The following is a 23,228-nucleotide window of genomic DNA, read 5'->3' on the forward strand; positions in this document are numbered from 1 at the left end:
AAATTTTAATTTTAAAGGCATTTTAAATACCTTTAAAATAACTGTATTCAGTTGTAATACAGACATATTACCAGGCGGGAGTTTCACAAATGCTAGAATCAGTCCACTTCTCAACAATCATTTATACAAAGTGCGTATCTATTTAGAACTTTCTAGGTTTGAAACTTAGCATCAATCCCTGTGGAGTACACAGAGGATGTACAGCATCTATTTGGGGGTATTAGTCCCTATGAAACAGGAAAACCAATGAAATGTTTAAACTAAAAATAAAGGTTTCAGCCTTCAGAGAAAGGGAGACCAGAACCCTGGGGAGGTGGTGGGATTTCAGGTGGCCCTTGGAGAACCAGGCCAACGTTAAGAAGCGGAGAACGGGGAGAAGGAGGAGTAAGGTGTGGGAAAAGGCAGTTTTGGGGGAAGGAAAAGGAGGAGTTGGCCTGTAACAATAGAATATGCACATTGTAATTTCTTTCACCATCAAGGATGAGAATTCTAGGCGCCTTATAGACACTTCTCCTGATTAGAAAAACAAATACTTGTTAGCTCACCAAACAGATTTTCCTCCAGGGCCTGGTATAGGAGGCAAAGGACCCCTATAGGGCAAGTTCCAGATACACAAGGAACTGGTCTTCGCCTCCTTCCGGTTCTGGTGTTCTCTTTGACCACCCTTTTCTATTTCCAGTTATTTTTCTCTGAATTTAGTTTTTGCAAATGGAACATACAGAAGCTTTACGAGCAGAATTAAACAACCAGGGTTGGCAGCCTTGCTCTCAATCCTCTAGCTGTGTGTGGTCTTTGAGGAGAATGATGGCAAACCTTGGTTCAGCATGTCTTGTGTGCTAGGTAATGTGTTAGATGATGTGCCAGGCATTGTGTGTGTGTTAACTCATTGCATCTTCACAAGTAAGGTGGGTCATGACCTATTACCACTGCCCTTTTGTGACAAAACAGAGGCTTAGTAGAGACAGGGTTTCACCCTGTTTGCCAGGCTGGTCTCGATCTCTTGACCTTGTGATCCACCTGGGTCAGCCTCCCAAAGTGCTGGGATTACAGACGTGAGCTACCACGCCCAGCCTGTGATTTTTTTTTTTAAATGACACACAATTATTTTTTAGCTTCTCTCTTTCTCTTTTTCTATTTGTCTTTTGCGTTGCTTATCAGATCTCATAGAAGGTGAAACCAGGATAGTACTTCACTCAGGTGAGTGTATAGGCAATAAATATGTGGAACAAGACTCTGTTGTCCTCAGGTAAAGGTGGGTAACCCTGGGTGCCCTTAGATAAGCTATTAAATACTGTTCTACCAAATACTCACATACTGGGCAGGTGTTTGAGCAGGTGTGGCAGCCTTGGGGCAGACGCTGAATGTGGTACACAAGAGGTTAGTGGATATAGTTACACCTTCATAAAACGAATGCTGGACTATCTCCCCTGCTGCGTCTTAGCTACAGGGGCGAAAAAAAAGATTTTAATTAGTTTCAGCTTCCAAAAGAGTCTCAGGCCAGATTTCCGAATCTGCCTCCTATAGGGAAAACACTTTCAAATTCTACCACTTGGCAACAAATCCCTCCCAAACAAAACCCCAAAACAAAAAAATTACATTTCTAACTAAATAAGTAACTGTGCTTCTTAGGTAGACAGCTTCATTATGCATTCAGCAGCTTGGATTGACACAATCTTGGGCAAAAGTGGAAGAGGCAAGAGGTGAAGCTGAGCTGTTTGGAAGTACAGCTCAGAATGATGGCAGAGAGATTGGAAGGGGTGGGGAAAAATCAAAGCTGATTCCTATTTTTTTCCCCCTGGGCAACTGGTTAGATTATTTAGGTCAATGATGCTTTTAGGAATTAACATTTTGCATTGTAATGTCACTTTCACTTTTTCAAAGAGCTTTCATCTCTCTACCCTTGTTGACATAAATGATCACACTGAGTTGTATCTAGGTTAGTTTTAGAAGAGACTAAGTTCAGGGATTTCTGAGATAAAGAGAGGATTTTTATTTTATTTCTTTGCCTCAGGTAGCATTCAATATATAAATATTTCTCTTCATTAAGTCCCAATCAAGTTTAACTAAACTTTCAAGACAGATGGGGAGATGTTATTTTAATTATAAAAGGTACCCACACAAACTTCTCTAAAGCAGTGAAGTTTTCTTGGTATTCATTTATTTATTCAACAGATATCTTTGAACTCTGACAATGTCCAAATACTCTACTGAGTGCTCCATGCACAGTGCTGTAGTGAGCAGCCTCTGAAGCTGTGTGTTAATCATGCAGATATGGTTCTGAATCATGATAGATAGAAGAAGCGGGAATAATGGTGGGTGGAGAAAAGCCCCTTTGTTTTGGGTGGTCAATCAAAGCTTCTATGAGGAAAGAACATCTATGCCAAGACTTGACAGATACCGGGGACCCCGTTGGGTAAAGAATGAGGCAAAGAGAAGACAGGAGAGCAGGAATGCATTTCTGGAATAGTGAACAGCATTTGTAAAATTCTGGAGGTGTAAAAAGTTTGGCAAGTTTGAGAAACAAGCAGTGGGGCTGGAGCGTAGGGAATCAGGGGGAGAGGTGAAGATGAGGTGGAAGTGGGGCTACACTGACACGACCTACTGATAGATAATCACTTGACAGAGGATGAAGGAAGTCACGGCTATCTCATTAGGGACCCACTGCTCATGTAAGAACTATCAGAAATGAAATGATCATTTTCTCTCTGAAATTATAAACTCAGTCAGCAGAGAATTGATTTGATTTTCATATAGTCATTTTACCACACTGTTGAATAAAATGTGGCAAACATTTCTGTGCAAGTTAAGAACTTGTTGGGTGGCTTGCTAGCAAAATTTTTCACCCTCAACTCTAGGGAATAATATCTGGGCCACAGGTTCCAAACTGGTGTTCCATAAGCTGACTTTGGTCCGCAAGCATAGCTTCTTTGGCCTGGACAGTATTTTTACAACATCTAAATAAGTTGCAGACTGGGCGCAGTGGCTCGCGCCTGTAATCCCAGCACTTTGGTAGGCCGAGGTGGGCAGATCACTTGAGGCCTGGAGTTCAAGACCAGTGTGGCCAACATGATGAAACGCCCATCTCTACTAAAAACATAAAAAAATTAGCTGGATGTGGTGGCACATGCCTGTCATCCCAGCTACTCAGGAGGCTGACAGGAGAATCATTTGAACCCTGGAGGCAGAGGTTGCAGTGAGCTGAGATCATGCCACTGTACTCCAACCTGGGTGACACCTTATTGAGATCTGTCTCAATAAATAAATAAGTAAATAAGTTGCAGCAGCAGAAACTGCTATGTGTTCAGCAAACCTATTTCCTTCTACAGTTGATGCACAGCTGCGCTACGTTTCCCAGCGTCCCCAGCAAGTAGGAGGGACCATATGACGAGTTCTGCCAATGGATATGAAAGGAAGTGCTGGCCACTATTCCCAGGCCTTGACAGTAAAAATCCTCCTCTCAGCCCTTCACGTTCTCTCTCTGTCCCCATCTGCAACTGAATGCAGAGAAGGAAGGTGTCATAGAAGATGCACAGCCACATGAAAGGAGCCTGGCTCCCTGGATGATGGAACAGTCTCCACAGTGACCCTCTTTGGATTGTGATGTGAGTGAGTTTGAAACGTCATTGTGTTCGCCACTGGGATTTGAGTTGTTTGCTACAACAGTGTCTTTGGGTTCCTCCCAGGATCAGGTTCTGAGATATGGATTGGTGTCCAAGTAGTTTATTGGGAGGTGATCCCAGGAAACATCAGTACACAGGCAAGTGGGAAAGTGAGAAGGAAAAGGGATGGATTCCAATGAATGGCACATTATCTACCAGATTGTACTGTGGCAGCTGGAGCTCAGTCACACAAGGAAACTCTGGGAGGCAATACAGAACATATCTCAGAGCTATCCTAACTGAGAGGTAAGATTAGCATATTTATGTACTTTCCTCTCATTGTTTGCGAGCTGCTTGCAAGGGCATTAGCATTTTGGCAGTCCCACATGCTTGCATGCGGGTCAAATGTGTGCACAGTGTCTTCAGGCAGAGTTGAAGGCAATCACAGTAGGCAGCCTCACCTGCAGAGGGGAGTGCTGAGTGGATATGAGTGGAGCACCAATAGCATCTGCTAAGAATGTTTAGCACACACTGTAGCCAAGACTTAAAATTAGGTGACTTAACATAAAATTGGAGTTTCTAACTTCCTCCAAAAAATAAGAAGATGGTCAACATTGAGCCTACATTTTTGTATGGCGATAACTGGCTGGAGCTGACTAGTTGGGGGTAGGGTCTCTAATCTCCATAGTCACCATAACCCACCACCAATCCTCTCCGTTACCCAGGCTGGAGTGCAAAGCCACAGTCTTGGCTCACTGCAACCTCTGGCTCCTAGGTTCAAGTGATCCTCCCACCTCAGCCTCCTGAGTAGCTGGGATTATAGGCACCATCACACTCAGCTAATATTTGTATTTTTAGTAGAGATGGGGCTTCATCATGTTGGCCAGGCTGGTCTTGAACTCCTGATCTGAAGTGATCTGACCGCCTTGGCGTCCCAAAATGTTGGGTTTATAGGCATGAGCCACCGCGCCGGGCCTACTGGCCCACCTTATGATGCTTTCTGTAGGCATTTGAATCTGTAATCCCAGGCCTTTTACTAGAACAAATCTTGTGTTTCGTTCATTTCCTCCCTTCTTTCTCAATCCAGTTGCATTTTCTTCCCTCTGTACCCCACTTCAAAAGCTCCTCGGACTGTACTTTCTTGATGAGGACTTTCCTGACCACTTCACCATACTTCTATGGCCATCCATAGCTGTGACGTCCAATATGGTAGCCACTGGCCGTGTCTGGCTATTTTAAATTTCAGTTAATTAAAGTTAACTAAGCTAACAAAGATAATTAAAATTTAAAAATGAGTTCCTCCACCATACTAGCTACATTTCATGTGCTCCATAGCCATAGGTGGGTAATACATTGGATATGTCACATATTGGACAGCACAGATATAATACATTTGCATGATGACAGAAAGTTCTGTTGGACAGTGCTGACCTGTATCATAATTCTTTTAGTTTTACTTGTAGGTGCTTTTTTGTTTTCTGTAAGTTTTTACCTCTTAAGGTGAAATCATCTTTAAAAAATGAGAGTCAGTGTGTTCTACTTGTCTTGTATTCCTGCTCACAGTCAAGTACCTAAGCAATTGCTTGTAATAATATTGCTGATGTATCTCAAGTTGCTGAATGAGATGTGGTTACCGGAGTTCCCTGTAGTCCCATTCAGGGAGACATTGCTCGCTCTTCTGTCCTCTTCAGGCTTATTTGAAAGTCTGAAGACGCTGCCTAGGGGGAAAAGAGACAGGGATTTCAACATTATACTCTTTTAGGATTGGAAGGAAACTCATTAAGGCCACTTATCAGTTGCCTACTTAAAAAAAAAAGTAACCCATACTTTGGTGATTTAATTTTTTATGTCTTTATTGTATTTAAAATTCAGTAGGAATTGGGACATGAAGACATCAAGGTAAAACATCCTGATTTGGGAGTTTGACAAACAAGGGTGGCATCCCAGCTCTGTCATTTATTAGCTACAAGACTTCACACCATTTACTTGCCTTCTCTAAGGAGAATAATAAAAATATCTACCCAATGGAGTTTTGATGAGGATTAAATGAGATGAATGCCATAGGAATTATTGTTATCAACAAAAAATCAAATCCAAAGGAAAAGCAAGCAAGAATAGACCTCCAGTTGTGTGCCTGTTGGAAGGGACCAAAGCAGATAATGCATTCAGAAAATTCCTTCCAATAGAAACGTGTGCACAGTTGCAGGGGATCCATTTTACAAACACCAATTTCCTTGGAAAATAGTAATGTATTTTCATTAGCATGAAGACTAGAGACTAGAGTTATGGGGCAGGCATTGCACTCTCCCCTTGCCCTACTCTGCCAAACAAATGATATCTCAAATTAAATCTGCCTTTTGGTGGAAAAAAAAAAGGATAATGGAAATAGGATGACCAGGAATAAAAGGACTGGAGAGTTCCAATCACTCAGTTTTGGGTCAGAAGGTAAAATCATTATGCGGAATGTCTATCTCTTTTTCTGTCTTCACTGTCCATATGTTTTATATGTTTGTAAATAATAGAACATTCTGAATGCAATTATTGCTTTCTTTGTCCAAAGAGGTAAACAGTCCCTTGGAAGGTTAATGTTCTCAAGCACCTCTGAGGCATGACTGTGTCCTTTTCTTGGTCATCAAGCTGTGAAAAGTCACAGTGCTGTCCAATAATCTCATGGAGAAACAAGCTAAAGGCACTTCCTTCTGGACAGAACAGATCATGCTAGGCCTACCTACAAATGGCATTTTGGCTGGTGGCCATAATGTCATGATGAAACTTGGTTTGGGCAGAGGCTCAGAAGTGGCATTTGGGAGATTTTCCTTTTTTAACTGTGTACATTTGATTGTTTGGGAAAGATGCTCAAATCAGTTGCAAAGTGAAATAAAGCAGATTACAAAAGAGGATGTGTGATATGATCACATACTGTTAAAAGAATGAGAGACTAGTTGGAAAGTGTCTAATAGAGTTCTTTGTAGCTATAGAAATTCACACAAAAAGGAATTTATCGGAAAGATGTGGAAGTTCATAGAAGTATGAGTCAGGTATTGCTGCATAACCTACCACTTCAAACTTAGAGGCTTAGAACATTTATTTAGCTCGTGATATAAGGTAGTCTTCTTCATGTATCTGCAGTCAGCTGTATGTGCACAAGGTGGTTCTGCTTCTGAAAGTTGGCTGAGACCCCTGTGCTCTCCTCCAAGTGGTTTGTCATCGTCCAGCAGCTGACACCAGTTTTGTTCTGGTGGCTCCAAGAGAGACTGGAAGCACACAAGCCCTCTAGAAGTTGAGGCTCCGAGCTGACACATTTTCACTGTTCCTGCATTCTACTGGCTAAAGCAAATCCCAACGCATCCCAGATTCAAGGGGTGGGGAACTAGACTTCAGTTCTTGATGGGCCTCTGTCTCTTGCACAGGGCATGATATGGAGGCCACTAGTTGAGGCCATGAATACAATCAATTTACCATATTAGAATTGAAGGAAACAGTGAAGAATTAGCTCTCAGGAGGCCCAGGACCCAGAGCTGCTCCAGGTGTCTGGGTGATACGTGACAATGAGTGATCTCATTAGTGTTCCCCTCTCAGGAGGAAGAAACTCCAGCATTTTCAGTCTTCAAGGGTCACTTAGCTACAGACTGAAATCACAGCTTGGTCACCTGCCTACTGCTTTGCCAGCAGAGGACCTGACACCTAGGTTGGTAGTCCCACTAGAAATGATATTCCACTGATTGAGTGGCTATCCCCAGAGCAAAATGTGGGTGTGGCTCCCTGAAGAAGGCAGAATGAATGCTGGATCTTTCACACCAAAGTACTTTCTCTATACACTAAAATGTTAACAATAGTAATATCTGCATGTTGGATTCATGGAAGAGGTTTTGTTTGTTTGTTTGTATGCAATCCTGAATTTCTCTAATGAATGTGTATTATTTATGTACGTTTTTAAAAAGTTATAGGAAAAACAGTTGTAGAAACCCATAATCGTGTAGCAGGACAGGTGTAGTGGAAAGGTATTTGTACTTCAGGTCTTTTTGCCTCAGTTTCCTTCCTCCCTCCCCTTTTTCCCTCCTCCTCCTTCTCCTCTGCTTCCTCCTTTTTCTCCTTCACCATCTCCTTCTGCTACTACTGTTACTACTACTGCTAGACTTATGCACACACATGCACACACACACAGACATGCACCCCTTCCATCACATTCCAGAAAGGAAACTGCTTTGCGTCTCTGTCTTCTCATTTGTAAAATGATAGGAAGAGAGGAGATTGTCTCCAGAATCATTTCCATTTATAAGTAATGGTTACATACATAATTCTGATTTTCCAGATAATTTATTCCTATATCCTATTTGACACTTTCTGTTTGATTGTCCTAATATGCTATATTTTATCTCTAAAAGCAACTCATCTCTGTTCTAAAAGCATATAGAGGGAAGGGTTTTCTTCAGCACCCTCCTCATTGGTCCCCGTCACCAGATGCCATGATAGTTGGCTGGAAGACCGTAGAGATCTAACAGCTGTTAGTGCTCAAGGCTCAGGTCTTACCTATCAGAAATCAGTCTCTGAAGAAAATATACCTCCTCAACCTCCATGACACCCCAACACTAATGAAAGAGAGAGCTCTCTCTCCGCATACACTTTTGGAAGCCACTGATGAGGGCTTTTGCCTTGTGGGTTGTGATTAGGGTTGCCAAATAAAAATACAGGATGTTCAGTGAAATTTGAATTTCAGATAAGCAACAATAGTTTGTTAGTATGAGTATATCCCATAAATTGCAGATATTGCCAATTTGAATCGGGGCATACTTATCCTAAAAACTAACTCGTTTTTATCTGAAATTCAAATTTCATTTGCTAAATCTGCCAACCCTTGTTGGAATAGAGTCCTACTATTCTTTATTTCCCCTTTACCACCCCAGACTCAGGAACAGAGAAAATATATGACCTCAGCCAGACTTTGGCCAAAGAAAGTCCTAAAACTTCTAAATATTTTGAAGCATCTGAAAGAAATCATGAGGAAATATTTCTCATTTCCTTGTAGTCATGACAGTCTGAAACAGAAATTAATATCTGGTTCTAAATTCAGAAATAAAGCAGTTCTTTTTTTTTCTTGTTTATAATTTTTTCCTTCACAAAGGTATCACATATATATTTTTTAAATTTAAAGCAAGTAAAAACTATAGTCAACCAGATGAAGCACAAGGGAGGCCAAGTGAGATGTCTGCAGTTTCTTGGACACTCTAATATTGAGAGTGAGTTGCCTCGGTTTAAGGATATAAATAGTTCCACCTGGAGATCAATGCACGCCCTAAAGAAAAAAACACATAGATGTTAGGTTTCATGTCCCAGTTGCATGTGAACTCCACAGGAGTTCATTACTATGTGTCTCCTCATTTTTGAGTGTTGTAATGAAGTTATTGCTGGACTGGGAGGCCAAGGGTCAGATCTCAGAGTGTGGGATAACATGAAGACAAAGCCAGCGCAGTCTTGGCAGTCTTCCTCTAGGTTCACCCACCATATCTTCATGCTTTTATCTTTCTAACTTCAGCTTGCACTTGGACACCTCAACACTTTGAACAAGAATAAACTGGGGGAAAAGTGTTGCTGTGAGCACTCTAGGATAAAGGGGGCAGGATATGTACAGAAAGACTTGAACTTCTTTAATTAATAATTATTGGTCATAAGTTTACATTTTTCTAAAATCTTCATAACAATCCTGGAGACAGGATTTTATAGATACATAAAATTGAGTCTTAAAGACCTTCATTAACTTACTTGAGGTCATACCACCAGTTTAAACATAGGCCAGTTTAACTCCAAAATCTATTTTCTTCCCCTCTACCATACCATATTGCTCTTTATTTCTGAGAGTTGCAAGCAGGTGTTTTGTAGGTTAAATCTCGTCCATGAGCTAATCTGACATTAGGCAATATTGTTTCACAAGTATCACTTTTTTTAACCCTTGAATTTGAATGTGTTTAGGCTGGACATACACTTCCCACTTTGTCAGCCGTCATCACCACTCTCTGCAGTGTTACACTTTCCGCTAATCACGTCTTTATGTTACCTCTCTGGCTGCCATAGGCATTCGAGTTTGCAATTCCAGGTTTGGTGTACGAACAGTGTTTTTACCAATACCATTTGATACTCAGAATGACTGTATAGGAGAAATTGTAGATTTTATAAAGATTGATGAAGAAATGTGCTCAGTAGTGCAAGATGGTTTTCCAGAGGAGTCCCCCACCAATAATTAGCAGAACCAGTGCCCTTTTCAATGCATCAAGATCAACATCCTACACTGAACATTCTTAGCGACCCATAGTCTGGGTGAAGGTCATTACACTCTCAGGGATTTGAATTAGAACACAGGAAAAGCTAAAGAAAGTGGGAGAAGAACTTGGAATTAGAAAAGACACAGTTCAAGGATAATTTGTATTTTACTGATATATTCAGCATAGTATGAACTCTGGTTCTGCCAAACATCCAGTTTGCCTCCTTCACAAAAGTTGCTGATCCATTGCAGGAGAAAATTATAGAGAAATGTACTTCAATTGTGTGCCCTAAATAAACTCTATGGGGCCCCATGTACATGAAGGAATGGCAATAACTAGGAGTGGTAGCTGTTTCCCTTTCAGTCATTGTACTTTTGAATAGGATTCATTGTACCAACCGTTTAACATATTCATATGTTCCTGGTACTAATGAGGTTGGTCTATTTTAGCTTTTATTGACAAGGAAGAAATGGCAGGCAGGCAGGTGTCCAAAGCACTAATCTATGAAAGGACAATTTCCTCTGTGTTTGCAACAGGTGGAATGCTTCAGCCGATAGAACTCTATTCTTTATTATGTTTCCTAAACAGAGCACAGTTTAATCCTCAAATTTGCCAAGCAGGTCCATTAGCACACCTCTTGTTTACATTATTTCCTCTGACCATTCCAGTCAGAAACCATGAAATCAGTCACCTCATTTGTTTTTTGTTTGTTAGACACTTAAGTAGCATATCTTATGTGCCAGAGACACTTTTAAAGGAACAGCTCATTTAAACCTTGTGTTAGCTGTATGAAGTAGGGACCACTATTATCCCCATTTTACAGATAATGAAACTGCGGCACAGAGTGGTTAAGAAACCTTCCCAAGTCACACAGCAAGTATGTGGAAGAGCTGATCCTCTTGACTGCTTTGCTATGCGTTCTTATCTTGGTCATGTGCTGCCATAACATCCTTATCCTGGCTATACCATTGTTAATTCTTCTGATTACCAGGGAACGTATTTTCCTACTATTCCCTTTATACATTTTCCTTGCTGTTCTTGTCCTGAGTTGACATTGATGAATCAGCCAGGTTTTATAAGTGTTGGGGAAGCTCGCCATGGTGTTCTGATTATAACTGCAAGCGTGTCCTGCACACCTGCTTTCATCCATCACTGATGCATGAAATAGAGCACCTTTAATATAGCACCTGAGACCCCAAAAACTTAGGCCAAGTTGGTGCAAGAACACAAAGAACCATGGACTTGCTAATTTTCAACAGATGACCAACTGCCACCTGAACTTCTGAATGGGTTTTCCTCTGAGCCCACTTGATATGCTCTACTTCACTGGGAGGGGGGCAGTGACAAGAAGTCAAGAAGACTTGAATTCCTGCCAACTGAGAGACAGCTGAAGGAAATGGGAACATTTATCTTGCAGAAGAGAAATATGGAGGCCTCAAGGACTGGCATCAGACAGCTGACTCGCTGCTATGTGCAAGAAGGAGTGGGCTTATCTTAAGTTGTCCAGAGTGCAGTAGAAAATGGAAACTCTGGGCAATCAGATTCAGCTCAAGGTAAGTGATTTCTCTTTTTTGTTGTTTTGTAAATTTTTGAGAAAATGGTTTTCAGTGATAAAAATAGCAACATATTGTTTCTTTCTTTTTTTTAAAAAAAAAATCAAACAATAACAAAATATCTAAGCTGGAGAGCAAAAGCCTCTTTTCCTTTACCCACTCCCAATCCCTAGGAATATCCTTGATATCTATCGTCCCATGTCCCTATCTATGCACATGCAAACGTTCTATCCATACATACACATATGCCTACTACGTGTCCATAGAATTTTCCTCTATTTTTGTTTGCTTTCAAATATATGGCCATAAAATGGGTATATCTCAGAATGTAATGAATAAGAAAGGCCCTTTAAGAGTAAATTTCTGTGATTTCCAGATGTTATTTTATAGAGATGCCCTGCTGAAGGATCTGAAACATATGACTTTAGTTATTGACTGTAAATATTCAAGGTGTTCCACAGTTTTAGTTAATCTGACTTGACTTTTTTTATTAAAAAAGTTTACCAGATACCTACAAAATGGAAGTAGGCATTTTGTACTGATACTTATTTTTAAGAGAAAGGATATCCAAACAATTTAAGCTATTTAAAAATGGGTGAGCTGCTTAGACGTTTTAGCCACTGGCTATGTTCAAATTGAGGTTGGTTGACCAGTTGGTTACAATGTTATAGAGGTGATTAATGCCACAGATGGGAAGGTGGGGAGGGTTGGACTGGGTGCTTTCCAAGATTCATTCAGTGCTCTGATTCCCTGACTTCCTGTGCTTTGCTCACCTGGGCAGTGAAAGATCGCAGGTGGTGCCCTGTGAAGAGGAGCAGCCAAATGGCTCCTGCTCCCCATGGCAGGAACCGCAGGTGCACACACAGTGGCTGGGTCCAGGGCCACTCACTGATGCATGGCTGGTGGACAGAAGCGCCTGCAGGCAGCAATTCTTGTTCCAGCTACTCTCTGGACATTCGGGGCTTTCAACTTTGGTACCTGGATTTAAAAGAAAACAAATTCCTTTCTAAACAGTGCAGGTTGGAAATTGAAGCAAATACTGTACATTCTTATAAGCCTGGCAGTGCAGGAAATTACTTCTTCACCTGTTTCCTATTTTGACGTTTCATTAAGATGGAATTTAGTGGCTAGAAAAAATAATATTAAAATATTTGACCTAAAAAAAAAACAACAACACTGGTTAGAGTCTTCAATGTTTAGAACTCCCTCTGCTTGTGCTTCTTCTCCTTTTGAAAAAAAAAAATACATAACTCCCAGAAAAGCCGCGAAAAGAATACATCAAACACCTGTATACTCTCACGTACCTTCACTAGTTATTGACATTTTGCTATATTTGCTTTCTCTAGATGTACATTTATTATTATTATTATTTTTGTTAGGAACTATTTGAGATAAGTTGCAGATATCATGACCCTTCCCACCTAAACATATCGGCAAGTGTTTCCTAAGAACAAAGACATAGTGCAATGATCAAATTTAGGAAATTTAACACAGATATGAATCTCTTACTGAATACAATCATATCCAAGTTCTGCCAGCCTTTCCGATATTGGGGTTTATAACATGTTTCCCCAACCCAGGACTTTGTATTTCTACTTAGTTGTCATGCTTCTCTTTTTTTCTTTTTTTGAGACAGAGTCTCGCTCTGTTGCCCAGTCTGGAGTGCAGTGGCGCGATGTCAGCTCACTGCAACCTCCGCCTCCTGGTTTCACGCCGTTCTCCTGCCTCAGCCTCCTGAGTAGCTGGGACTACAGGCGCCCACCACCACGCCTGGCTAATTTTTTGTATTTTTAGTAGAGATGGGGTTTCACCATGTTAGCCAGGATGGTCTTGATCTCCTAACCTCGTGATCCACCCACATCGGTCTCCCAAAGTGCTGGGATTACAGGCGTGAGCCACCGCACCCAACCAGTTGTCATGCTTCTTTAGTCTCTTTTATTTGAGAATGAAAAGGCTCCCAATTTTTGTCTTTTAAGACATTGGCATTTTTGAAGAGTGCAGGCCTATTGTTCTCTGACATGTCTCTGGGATTTGTCTGGTGTGAGATTCAAATTATGCACACACTGTGTCTTTCTCAGTGTGTCATATTAGCGGCCACCTGATGTCAGTTTGCCCCACTGGTGGTGAAGGTAAATGTCGATCATGTGGTCAAAGTAGTATCTGTGTGATTTTTCCACTTCTGGGGAATCTCTCCCTCTTTGTAATAAATAATCTATAGGGAGGTACTGGTGGTGTTGCCCAGATTTCTTCACTCTAAAACATTTTTCCTTTGTGGTAATCATCTTCAGGAGGATAATTTTAGACTGGGTAAATAGCTTGTTTACAAACAAACTTGTTTTAGCATCCATCAATGGCCCTTGCCTGAATCAATTACAATATTGCTATAGTGGATCAATGCTTTTGGAAATGAGAATATTGTCATATCAAGGTTTCCTCGCTGCGCTCCCCACCCCAACACATTATCTCCCCTAACACCAAAAGGATTCCCCAGCCAAACCATCTGGGCCAATATATGCCAGCTATGACTAAAGATCCCTGATAGCACCTCCTCCCCTCCATCCCCAAGTCTGAGATGTGCTTGGGGCATAAAGCAGCTATGGAGTAGCAAAGAGAGCCCTAGACTGAGAATCAGAGAGCTGACAACCTGCATCTCCACTTGGAGGTTCCATAGGTTGCTCTAAGTGAGCATGTCCTAAACTGAACTTCCTGGCTCCTACCAACCTGTGCCTCCACCAGAGTTCCAATTTCAGTAAATTCACTGGCATTTACTCAGATGCCCCAGCCAAAAATCTGAGCAGCATTCTCTTACTCCTTCCTCTTCCCCATTCTCCACATCTAATCAACAACTTAAATCCCATGTGATGAGACTTTCCAAACATCTCCAAGAATTTGTCCCCCTTTCTCCATCTCTATCACCACTGCCTGGTCTAGGCTACCTTCACCTGTCACTCAGTCTTCTGCAGTAGCCTTCTGCCTCTCCTCCTGCCTCTAAGGTTTTCTGTGCTGTAATCCATTCTTCTCACTTCAGCCAGAGTGACCTTTCTGAAGTATAAATCTGATCATGTCTTCCCAAACCCAACCCCCATTAAACCCTTTGGTACCTCTCCATCGCTTTAAGGACCATTGGTTAAAGTGGTAAGTCTAAACTGTCTAACATGGTATACAAGGTCCCTACAACCTTGTATACCATGAAATTTCTCACCGGAGAAATTTTCCACCATGGCACCTCTTTCTTGCCTCATTTCTGGCCAGACAGATCAAGATGGGCACAAGCTGACATACGTCTGGAATGTGTTTTTGAAAAAACACGTGCAACTTTGCATTGTAGGCATACGAGGTAATTATCTCTTAGGAAATCATGGAAGCATTCTTGGCTTGGTCATTTCCAGAACTCTAACTGGAGAAAGCTGCCCCCAAGCTGTGGATCCTCTTCTTAATTGAAAGAGAAGTACCTCAAACAGTTGGTTCTTCAGGACAGGTGAAGCCCTTGAAAAAGATAAGCAACCATGGGCTGCACCATGATCTCACAACAGGCTTGAGTAAGAATGGCTACCACATTTATTACATCTTTTTTTTTTTTTTGAGACAAAGTCTTGCTCTGTTGCCCAGGCTGGATTGTAATGGCACAATCTCAGCTCACTACAACCTCCACCTCTCAGGTTCAAGCGATTCTCCTGCCTCAGACTCCCAAGTAGCTGGGATTACAGGCGCCTGCCACCATGCCCAGCTAATGTTTGCATTTTTAGTAGAGACAGGGTTTCACCATGCTGGCCAGGCTGATCTTGAACTCCCAACCTCATGTGATCCACCCGCCCCAGCCTCCCAAAGAGCTGGGATTACAGGCATGAGCCACTGCGCCCAGCTCACATTTATTATATCTTGAGAGAAAAGATATTGCAAACACATTGGATATATTTGTCTATTTTTTTTTTTTTTTTTTTTTGAGACAGAGTTTCTCTCTTTTGCCCAGGCTACTAGAATGAAGTGGCTCGATTTGGGCTCACTGCAACCTCCACCCGCCAGGTTCGAGTGATTCTCCTGCCTCAGCCTCCCAGGTAGCTGGGATTATAAGTGACTGCCACTATGCCTGGCCAATTTTTGTACTTTTAGTAGAGTCAGGGTTTCACAATGTTGGCCAGGCTGGTCTCAAGCTCCTGACCTCAGGTGATCCACCCGCCTTGGCCTCCCAAAGTGCTGGGATTACAGGCGTGAGCCACTGTGCCCAGCCTATTTGTTTACTCTTTCTGACTAGCATGTGCATCCCAAATCTCAGAGCAAGCACAGTCCTCTATTTTTATGCTGTATTTGTGGTTTCGGGACAAACATACTGAGAAATATGAAGTCTTGGCTACTTTTTCTCTCCAAAAAGTCAGACTACATTTTACTTATTCTCTTCTTAGGCCAGAACTCTTCATCCATTGAAGAAACTTTTAAAAATCTATAAGGCAGGGAATTTATATTTCTTATAAATATTTAAAAATCCTAAAGAATATTGAGAGCCAGGCAGAATAATAAAGTATGATTAATAGCTACCTCTTACTGACTATTTACTGTGTCCCAGGTACTATGTTAAGTGTTTTCTTTGTATTTAACTCATACAATAAGCTTTAAAGTTAATTATTTTGTTCCCATTTTGCAAATGAGAAAACTGAGGCCCAGAGCTCTTCAGCAACTTGATTAAGATCACAAGATTCGGATTTTTAAAATTAATTTTTTTTTGGTGGTGATGGAATCTCACTGTACTGCTTAGACTGCTCTTGAACTCCTAGGCTCAAGTAGTCCTCCTATCTTAGCCTCCCAAAGTGTTGGAATTACAGGCTTGAGTTACCATGCCTGGCCCAAAAAATTAGGAATTAAAAGCAGGACTATCAGATGTCAAAGACCATGTTCCTACTCAGTGTGTTGTATGTCTTGGCAAGTTCTCATCTTTCTCCTAGAAGTCCACCTCCTTCATTTTAGGACTTTCTTTCTTTTCTTCTTTCCTTCCTTCCTTCCTTCCTTCCTTCCTTCCTTCCTTCCTTCCTTCCTTCTTCCCTCCCTCCCTTCCTTCCCTCCTTTCTGCACATTTACATTTCTAGGTGTGACTTCAGAAGCCATCTATCACACTCTATTTTTGCTTTTTCTTTTCTTTTTTCTTTTTTCTTTTTGACAGGGTCTGTCTCTGTCTCCCAGGCACCATCTCTGCTTACTGCAACCTCCACCACTCGTGTTCTAGTCATTCTTCTGCTTTAGCCTCCCGAGTAGCTGGGATTACAGGTGCCTGATATCACGACTTGCTAATTTTTGTATTTTTAGTAGAGACGGGGTTTCACCATGTTGGCCAGGCTGGTCTGGATCTCCTGACCTCAGGTGATCCACCCACTTTGGCCTCCCAAAGTGCTGGGATTACAGGCATGAGCCACTGTGCCCAGCCTACTCCACTCTAGATCCTAATTGTCCCACTGTTTTCTAGATTTTACCTTCTATTCCCAATCAAAAGTGGCCTATCCTGTGCCTCATTCTTTTAGGACTACTGTTTCATGCTATAATACCTTTAGTGTCTGGTAGTCAGGTATTCAATTAATACTTATTGAACATCACTGTGTGAGACCAGTGTGATTCCTATTCACATGGGGCTTAGCAAATACTTCTTGGATAAATGAATGAATCCTGGAATAATCAAATGAGCAAACAAATACTAATATGCAATCAGTGACAATAGAGGAAGTTTTGAGAAGACAAAACATGAGTTCTGGAATAAGAAAGTTGGATTTGGATTCTGGCACTACCATTTGGGTTGTACTTAGTACTATTCACCAAATATTTCTGGCTGTGGTCATTTCAGGCGTTTGGTAGTACTCTATCTTGCACTGCTTAGTGTTTTCAAATTTCCAAGAGGCATAGATCTTTGGGATTGGGGAACAAGTCAGGATTTTTAGTTCTCAGGAATCCTGAAATCATAAATTATTGTTTTTCATGTTTTTTTTACATGTATTTATATAATAATTAGCAGCCATTATAGTGAATACTAAGTCATCTTTCTGTGATAGGGTTATGCTATCGGAAGTTTTCTATTAGAAATGACATAATAATAAATGCATGGCTTATTATTACTGTGAATTGCTTTATTGCAACAAGAATATATGTTTCAATAACATGTAAAAATAATCTTCTTTATATAGACATCTGATACTAGAAAATATTAAAAGATGGAGACAATACCATAAGATAAATAGCAAGTAAAAATTATTACTAAAATGAAATATATTACCGCAAATATTTCTATAAGTTATCATTATTAAAATGAAAATGTAGAACACACAAAGAATTATTTGTCTAGCCAATTTCCTGTCTTTCATGGACATTTGTTCAATTGTGAGGAGTGCGTCCAAAAGCATCTTCAAGCTGAGCTTTAGAACACCTATTGTTTCATGTAAGTTATTTGCTTTTTAAATAATGAAAATAAAAATATTTGTTTTTCTTGTCTGCTCATTCTGGTTTTGATTTTGCCGTTGAAATTGATATTGCTTTTGCTAATTCAGGTTTTTGTTCAGTTTCTTATTTCCTGTCGGAGTCTTCCACAACATTCATATCATCTGCTCCTTGCATTTCTTCAGTTAAAATATTTACAAAGAACTGTAGCCTAGAGGGAATATTCAAAAACTGAAAAACACCAGTCAACATTACTGGATTATATTCAAATAATATAACACGCAGATCCCTTAGCAAAGTTAACAGCACTAAATAGAACCATGCATTGAAACTGCCAATTTAAGGACATTTGTTTTCAAAACTGGTTTCTTAGAACATCACTCATAGGATTTGTTTTTTTTTTTTTTTGAGACGGAGTCTCGCTCTGCCACCCAGGCTGGAGTGCAGTGGCCAGATCTCAGCTCACTGCCAGCTCCGCCTCCCGGGTTTACGCCATTCTCCTGCCTCAGCCTCCGGAGTAGCTGGGACTACAGGCGCCCGCCACCTCGCCCGGCTAGTTTTTTGTATTTTTTTAGTAGAGACGGGGTTTCACCGTGTTAGCCAGGATGCTCTCGATCTCCTGACCTCGTGATCCGCCCGTCTCGGCCTCCCAAAGTGCTGGGATTACAGGCTTGAGCCACCGCGCCCGGCCTATAGGATTTGTATGAAGTACACTACACGTACAAACTTACCGATGTTTATTTTATTTGCAAGAATGAGTCATCCAGCAGCCAAAGTCATGAATACACACTTACAATATAACAATGCTATAAGCAAGACTGATTAGATGATTCTCACTTCTCTAGTCCATCCTCCTATCCTGGTTCCCGGAAGTGTTGACCTTAACCTTTGATTTTGCACATTAGCGTTTTTGGTCTTGCTTTTTAAATCAGCATGAGTAACATGTCTATGTTGATTCCTATTCTTTAATTTTTATGGAAAAATCATAATACTCGTTTTCTGTTTTCCCAATTTGTCAACTAACTTTCACTGGGACTTGGGATTTGGAAAAACATATAGATTTACAGAAAACTGCCAGGAAGGCATTCCCTCATGGAAATACTACCTCTCCCTTTAAAGTTACATGTGGCCATGTCACAGGGTTTAGGCAACTGGACATGGAAAGGAGTGGCCTGTGTTACTTTATTTTTTTTATTTTTTTTTATTTTTTTTGAGATGGAGTCTCGCTCTGTCACCCAGGCTGGAATGCAGTGGCCAGATCTCAACTCACTGCAAGCTCCGCCTCCCGGGTTCCCGCCATTCTCCTGCCTCAGCCTCCCGAGTAGCTGGGACTACAGGCGCCCGCCACCACACCCGGCTAGTTTTTTTTGTATTTTTAGTAGAGACGGGGTTTCACCATGTTAGCCAGGATGCTCTCGATCTCCTGACCTCGTGATCCGCCCGTCTCGACCTCCCAAAGTGCTGGGATTACAGGCTTGAGCCACCGCGCCCGGCCGTACTTTCAAGCAGAAACTCTGATGACCATTAAGTGACTTGCCATGTTTCCTTTTCCCTGCAGCATTGAGCATGGATGCACATGTTGTTAGAACCTCCAGAACTAGCGTTCCTGACTGACTTTGATAAGCTGAGACTGCTAATAACTCATGTCAAACATATAATATGCATGAGCAAGTTGTGTGAGGTTTTGGGGTTGTCACTACAGCATAATCTACAGTGACAGGCCCCATGCATCAGGCAGATTACATACCCTCCCTGAGTTTCAGTTCCATTACTGAAAAAGAGGAAAAGTAATTTTCACTTCAGTTTTGTTTTGTTTTTGTTTTGGTAAGGACTATCAAGAAAAGTGCATCGCTTTGAATTAGGTCTAATACATAATAAATATTCAATACATTTTTCCTCTCCAAAGGGATAAAGATAATATTCTGGAAACATATTATATTTCAAAAAATGGGAATCAGAATGACATCAGAATTCCGAAATGCAACACTGGAAGCTAGATATCTAAGGAGCAAAGCCTTCAGACTTCTGAGGGAAACGTTTAGACATAGTTAAACTATCAGTTAGGTAGAAAAGTCTATACCTAGCCAAACTATCAATTGAATATGAGGGTAAAATGCAGTTATTTTCACAAAAATGTGTATGCTGTGCATCTTTTCTCTGGCAGTACTTCACCAAAATGAATGAATAATTTGTCCAAGAAGAATACATGTGGTCTAGGAAACAGGAGACTTGAACCTAAGACAGAGGGCATTCCTGTGAAGGGTTTTCCCAGCTTGAAGTCTGGGCAGAGCCTTGTAAGTAACTGGCTAGTCTGCAGCAGGAGAACAGGACTCAAAGGGAGACATAATCAGGAACAGTGTTAAAACTGCTAGGGAACCACACGTGTACAGAAAATAGTGTTGAGAGGGAGAGTACATTCTGTTGGAGAGTTTGAGAAGAATTCATGACAGTACACAGCTAAGCAAAAGGAAAAATACATACATAAGGCAATTACTAACTCCATAAACAAGAAAAAAATTCAACAAGAAAAAAAATGAAGTCATAATAGACTCAGTAGAGAAGATTTGCAGGGTTGTAATAATTTATTTACTAATTACCAATTGAATCAGAAATTTAAAAATAACTGCCAAATATAGGTAGAACAGGGGAGGAGAAGTTAGGAGAAGCTAACTCTTCGTTTTTCAAATTAGGATATCAATAGATTATGCCTAAAATTGGTAAAACAAGAAATCTACTCTCAGTAGGTTATTTTAAAATATGGAGGCAGCCATGCGTGATGGCTCACACCTGTAATCCCAGAACTCTGGGAGACCAAGGCAGGTGGATCCCCTGAGGTCCCGAGTTCGAGACTAGCCTGGCCAACATGGCCAAACCTGGTCTCTACTAAAAATATGAAAAATTAGCTGAGATTGCACCACTGCACTCCAGCCTGGGAAACAGAGTGAGACTCCATCTCAAAAAAAAAAAAAAAGGGGGGGGAGGCATGTGTCAGAGGAAGCATGGGACAGATTTGAAAGGAGTTGCCCCTGAGGAGCTGCATTTAGGGTTTGAGACCACTGTTTTCTGTTATAAACCACATAATGCTGTTTGATTCTTTAAAATATGGACATGTACTTACTCTGAGATGAAGATTAGTTACTACTTAAAAATTAATAAACACATACCTGAACCCATAAATATTTACATATTTACACAGAGCCCTGGGCTCCAGACCTAGGTCAGCCAGTGGCAGTTTTTGTGACCTGGGTAAGTCCTTTCATCTCTCTGGGTCTCAGTTTCCCAGTTTGCAAGCAGAAGGTTTGAACTCTCTGGCTATTGCACCATCACTATTATCAAGTGATAATATTAGATACCACAAATTCACCATCATCAAAACACAAACTTGTAAAATATCTTGAAAATTTACAAACACACTCTTTTTATTTGCTTTTTTTGTTTTTTGTTTTTTTCTTTTTGAGACGGAGAATATCGCTCTGTCACCCAGGCTGGAGCGCAGTGGCGCAATCTCGGCTCACTGCAACCTCCACCTCCCAGGTTCCAGCAATTCCCCTGCCTCAGCCTCCCAAGTAGCTGGGATTACAGGCTTGTGCCACCATGCCTGGCTAACTTTTGTATTTTTAGTAGAGACAGGGTTTTACCATGCCAGGCAGGCTGGTCTAGAACTCCTGACCTCAGGTGATCCACCCACTTTGGCCTCCCAAAGTGCTGGAATCGCAGGCATGAGCCACTGTGCCTGGCCCCAAACACATTCCTTTTCTTAGATAGAATACTAAAACAAACCAAAACATCTTAGATTACAAAAAAGGAAGTACAAAGGCCTGGACATATGGGCCATGTTTTTTTAATGAAGTGCTTTCAGTAGCCAGGCAAGCTTTGTATGAGCTACACTTTTCACTCTAAACAATGCGGATTAATATGACCTTGAGTGTTCTCATTTTCACATGCCCCATTTTCTCTCAGGACAGTTTTAATAGTGATTAAACCAGAATTCAGTGTCCAGATGAGCACACGCGGAATAATCTTTTCACTGAAGAGCCCGTGTGTCCATTGCACGCCTTGGAGGTCTTGTGTGGAACTAATAAAGCACTTTGATGGTTCAGGGATTTTCATTAGAGGGAATTCATCGCCGCCTCACCTCAAGCTTCATGAGCCATTTCTCTAGCTGTGCTAAACTCCCAAACAAGTAGCGGCAGAGAGCGTTTCCAAAACAAGAGAGATATCAAAGTCGCAGCTACTCTAAGACAGAGCCTCCCCTCCCGTTTCTGCCTCCTGCAGCTTCTCCTTTCTTCCTTCTTCTCTATTCTTTTCATGCACACCACCCACACAGTCCGTTGCAGATGGATATGTGGTTCCGGTGATTTAACCTTACCTTTCCCGTTCAGGCCCCTCAGGCGTGATTTGTTCTTCCGCGTCAGAGCTCGCTTCCCCAGCACCAGGTGGTGTGGCTGTGAGCAGGTGATGTTAGCTGGGTATAATTTTTAAAGTGCCATTTATTTATCTGGCAAGAGCAAGCCCCAGTGACCTACCTCCATTAAAAGTTCAATCCAGAAGAGTGAATCTGACAGCTCCAGACTTCTGGCCTCAGAGCTCTTGATTAATTTGTGTGCCCCGAGTCTGAGGTGAAAGCAAGAGCGGGATTTCCTGGGTGGCTGTTGGAGGTGCATTTGGCGGCCATTACTGCCCTTCCAGCTTCTTCACTCAGTTATGCTGAGCTGAGGTTTGTCACACTTTGCATAAGCGAACTCAATGAATACTTAAACAGCCTTATTCCCATTTTACACGTGAAGAAAGTGAGGCACAGGATGGTGAAGTGGCTGTCCCAAGTTTGCACAACTAGCAGTTGGTGACATCCGGTTGGAGCTGAGGTCTGTGTTGCTCTAAAGCTCGAGTCTTTTCCACTTGGGTTGCGTCTCGCATCTCCTTGAGGGCACTGCCTGCTCTCTGCCGCCAGGACTGGGCTGGAGGTGGCCATCGGGGTTTCATCCTGAGGGTCAGAAATTTGGTGAGTGAATGTGGACTGTCCCTGCTTTGGCTGCAGAAATACCTTTCCTCATTCTTGATCACCCTCCTCTTTGTGAATCCCAGGTACAGGCCGAGAAGTGTCTATAGCTGACATGCAGAGTACACCAGGATAGAATTCCAATCCAACTTGGTCACAAAATGCATGTGCTTTTATGCCAAGTTATTGGACATGTGTCTAGAGGCATAAAGTGACTTCGCTGCTCTTTAATTGTCTTCTTTGCTGTGCCTTCTGTTTTCATTCCTCCAGCTCTGTCTTCCTGCTTGCGGTGGAGCCAAAAGTCTCAGTGTAACCCTGTTCCTTAGACAGGTCTGTGGTATCTTCTTGGCCTTGATACTGAGGACTGGTTTAGAATCTGGTTTGTACTGTCCCACCTTCCAGTTTGGGA

General features: G+C 41.6%; 1 long non-coding RNA gene across 1 annotated transcript in view; it reads left to right on the plus strand.

Annotated features, from left to right (window-relative positions):
- The first annotated feature begins 1,073 nt into the window (after positions 1–1,073).
- LOC117098504 overlaps positions 1,074–23,228 on the plus strand; it is a 37,370-nt gene continuing 15,215 nt past the window's right edge. Inside the window, exons 1-3 of the long non-coding RNA XR_004443437.1 lie at positions 1,074–1,197; positions 3,327–3,602; positions 3,684–3,905. This is a non-coding gene — a long non-coding RNA (uncharacterized LOC117098504). The remainder of the gene's footprint in view (positions 1,198–3,326; positions 3,603–3,683; positions 3,906–23,228) is intronic.

This window comes from Trachypithecus francoisi, unplaced genomic scaffold (assembly GCF_009764315.1).
Source record: "Trachypithecus francoisi isolate TF-2019V2 unplaced genomic scaffold, Tfra_2.0 Lachesis_group16, whole genome shotgun sequence".
Lineage (NCBI taxonomy): Eukaryota > Metazoa > Chordata > Mammalia > Primates > Cercopithecidae > Trachypithecus > Trachypithecus francoisi.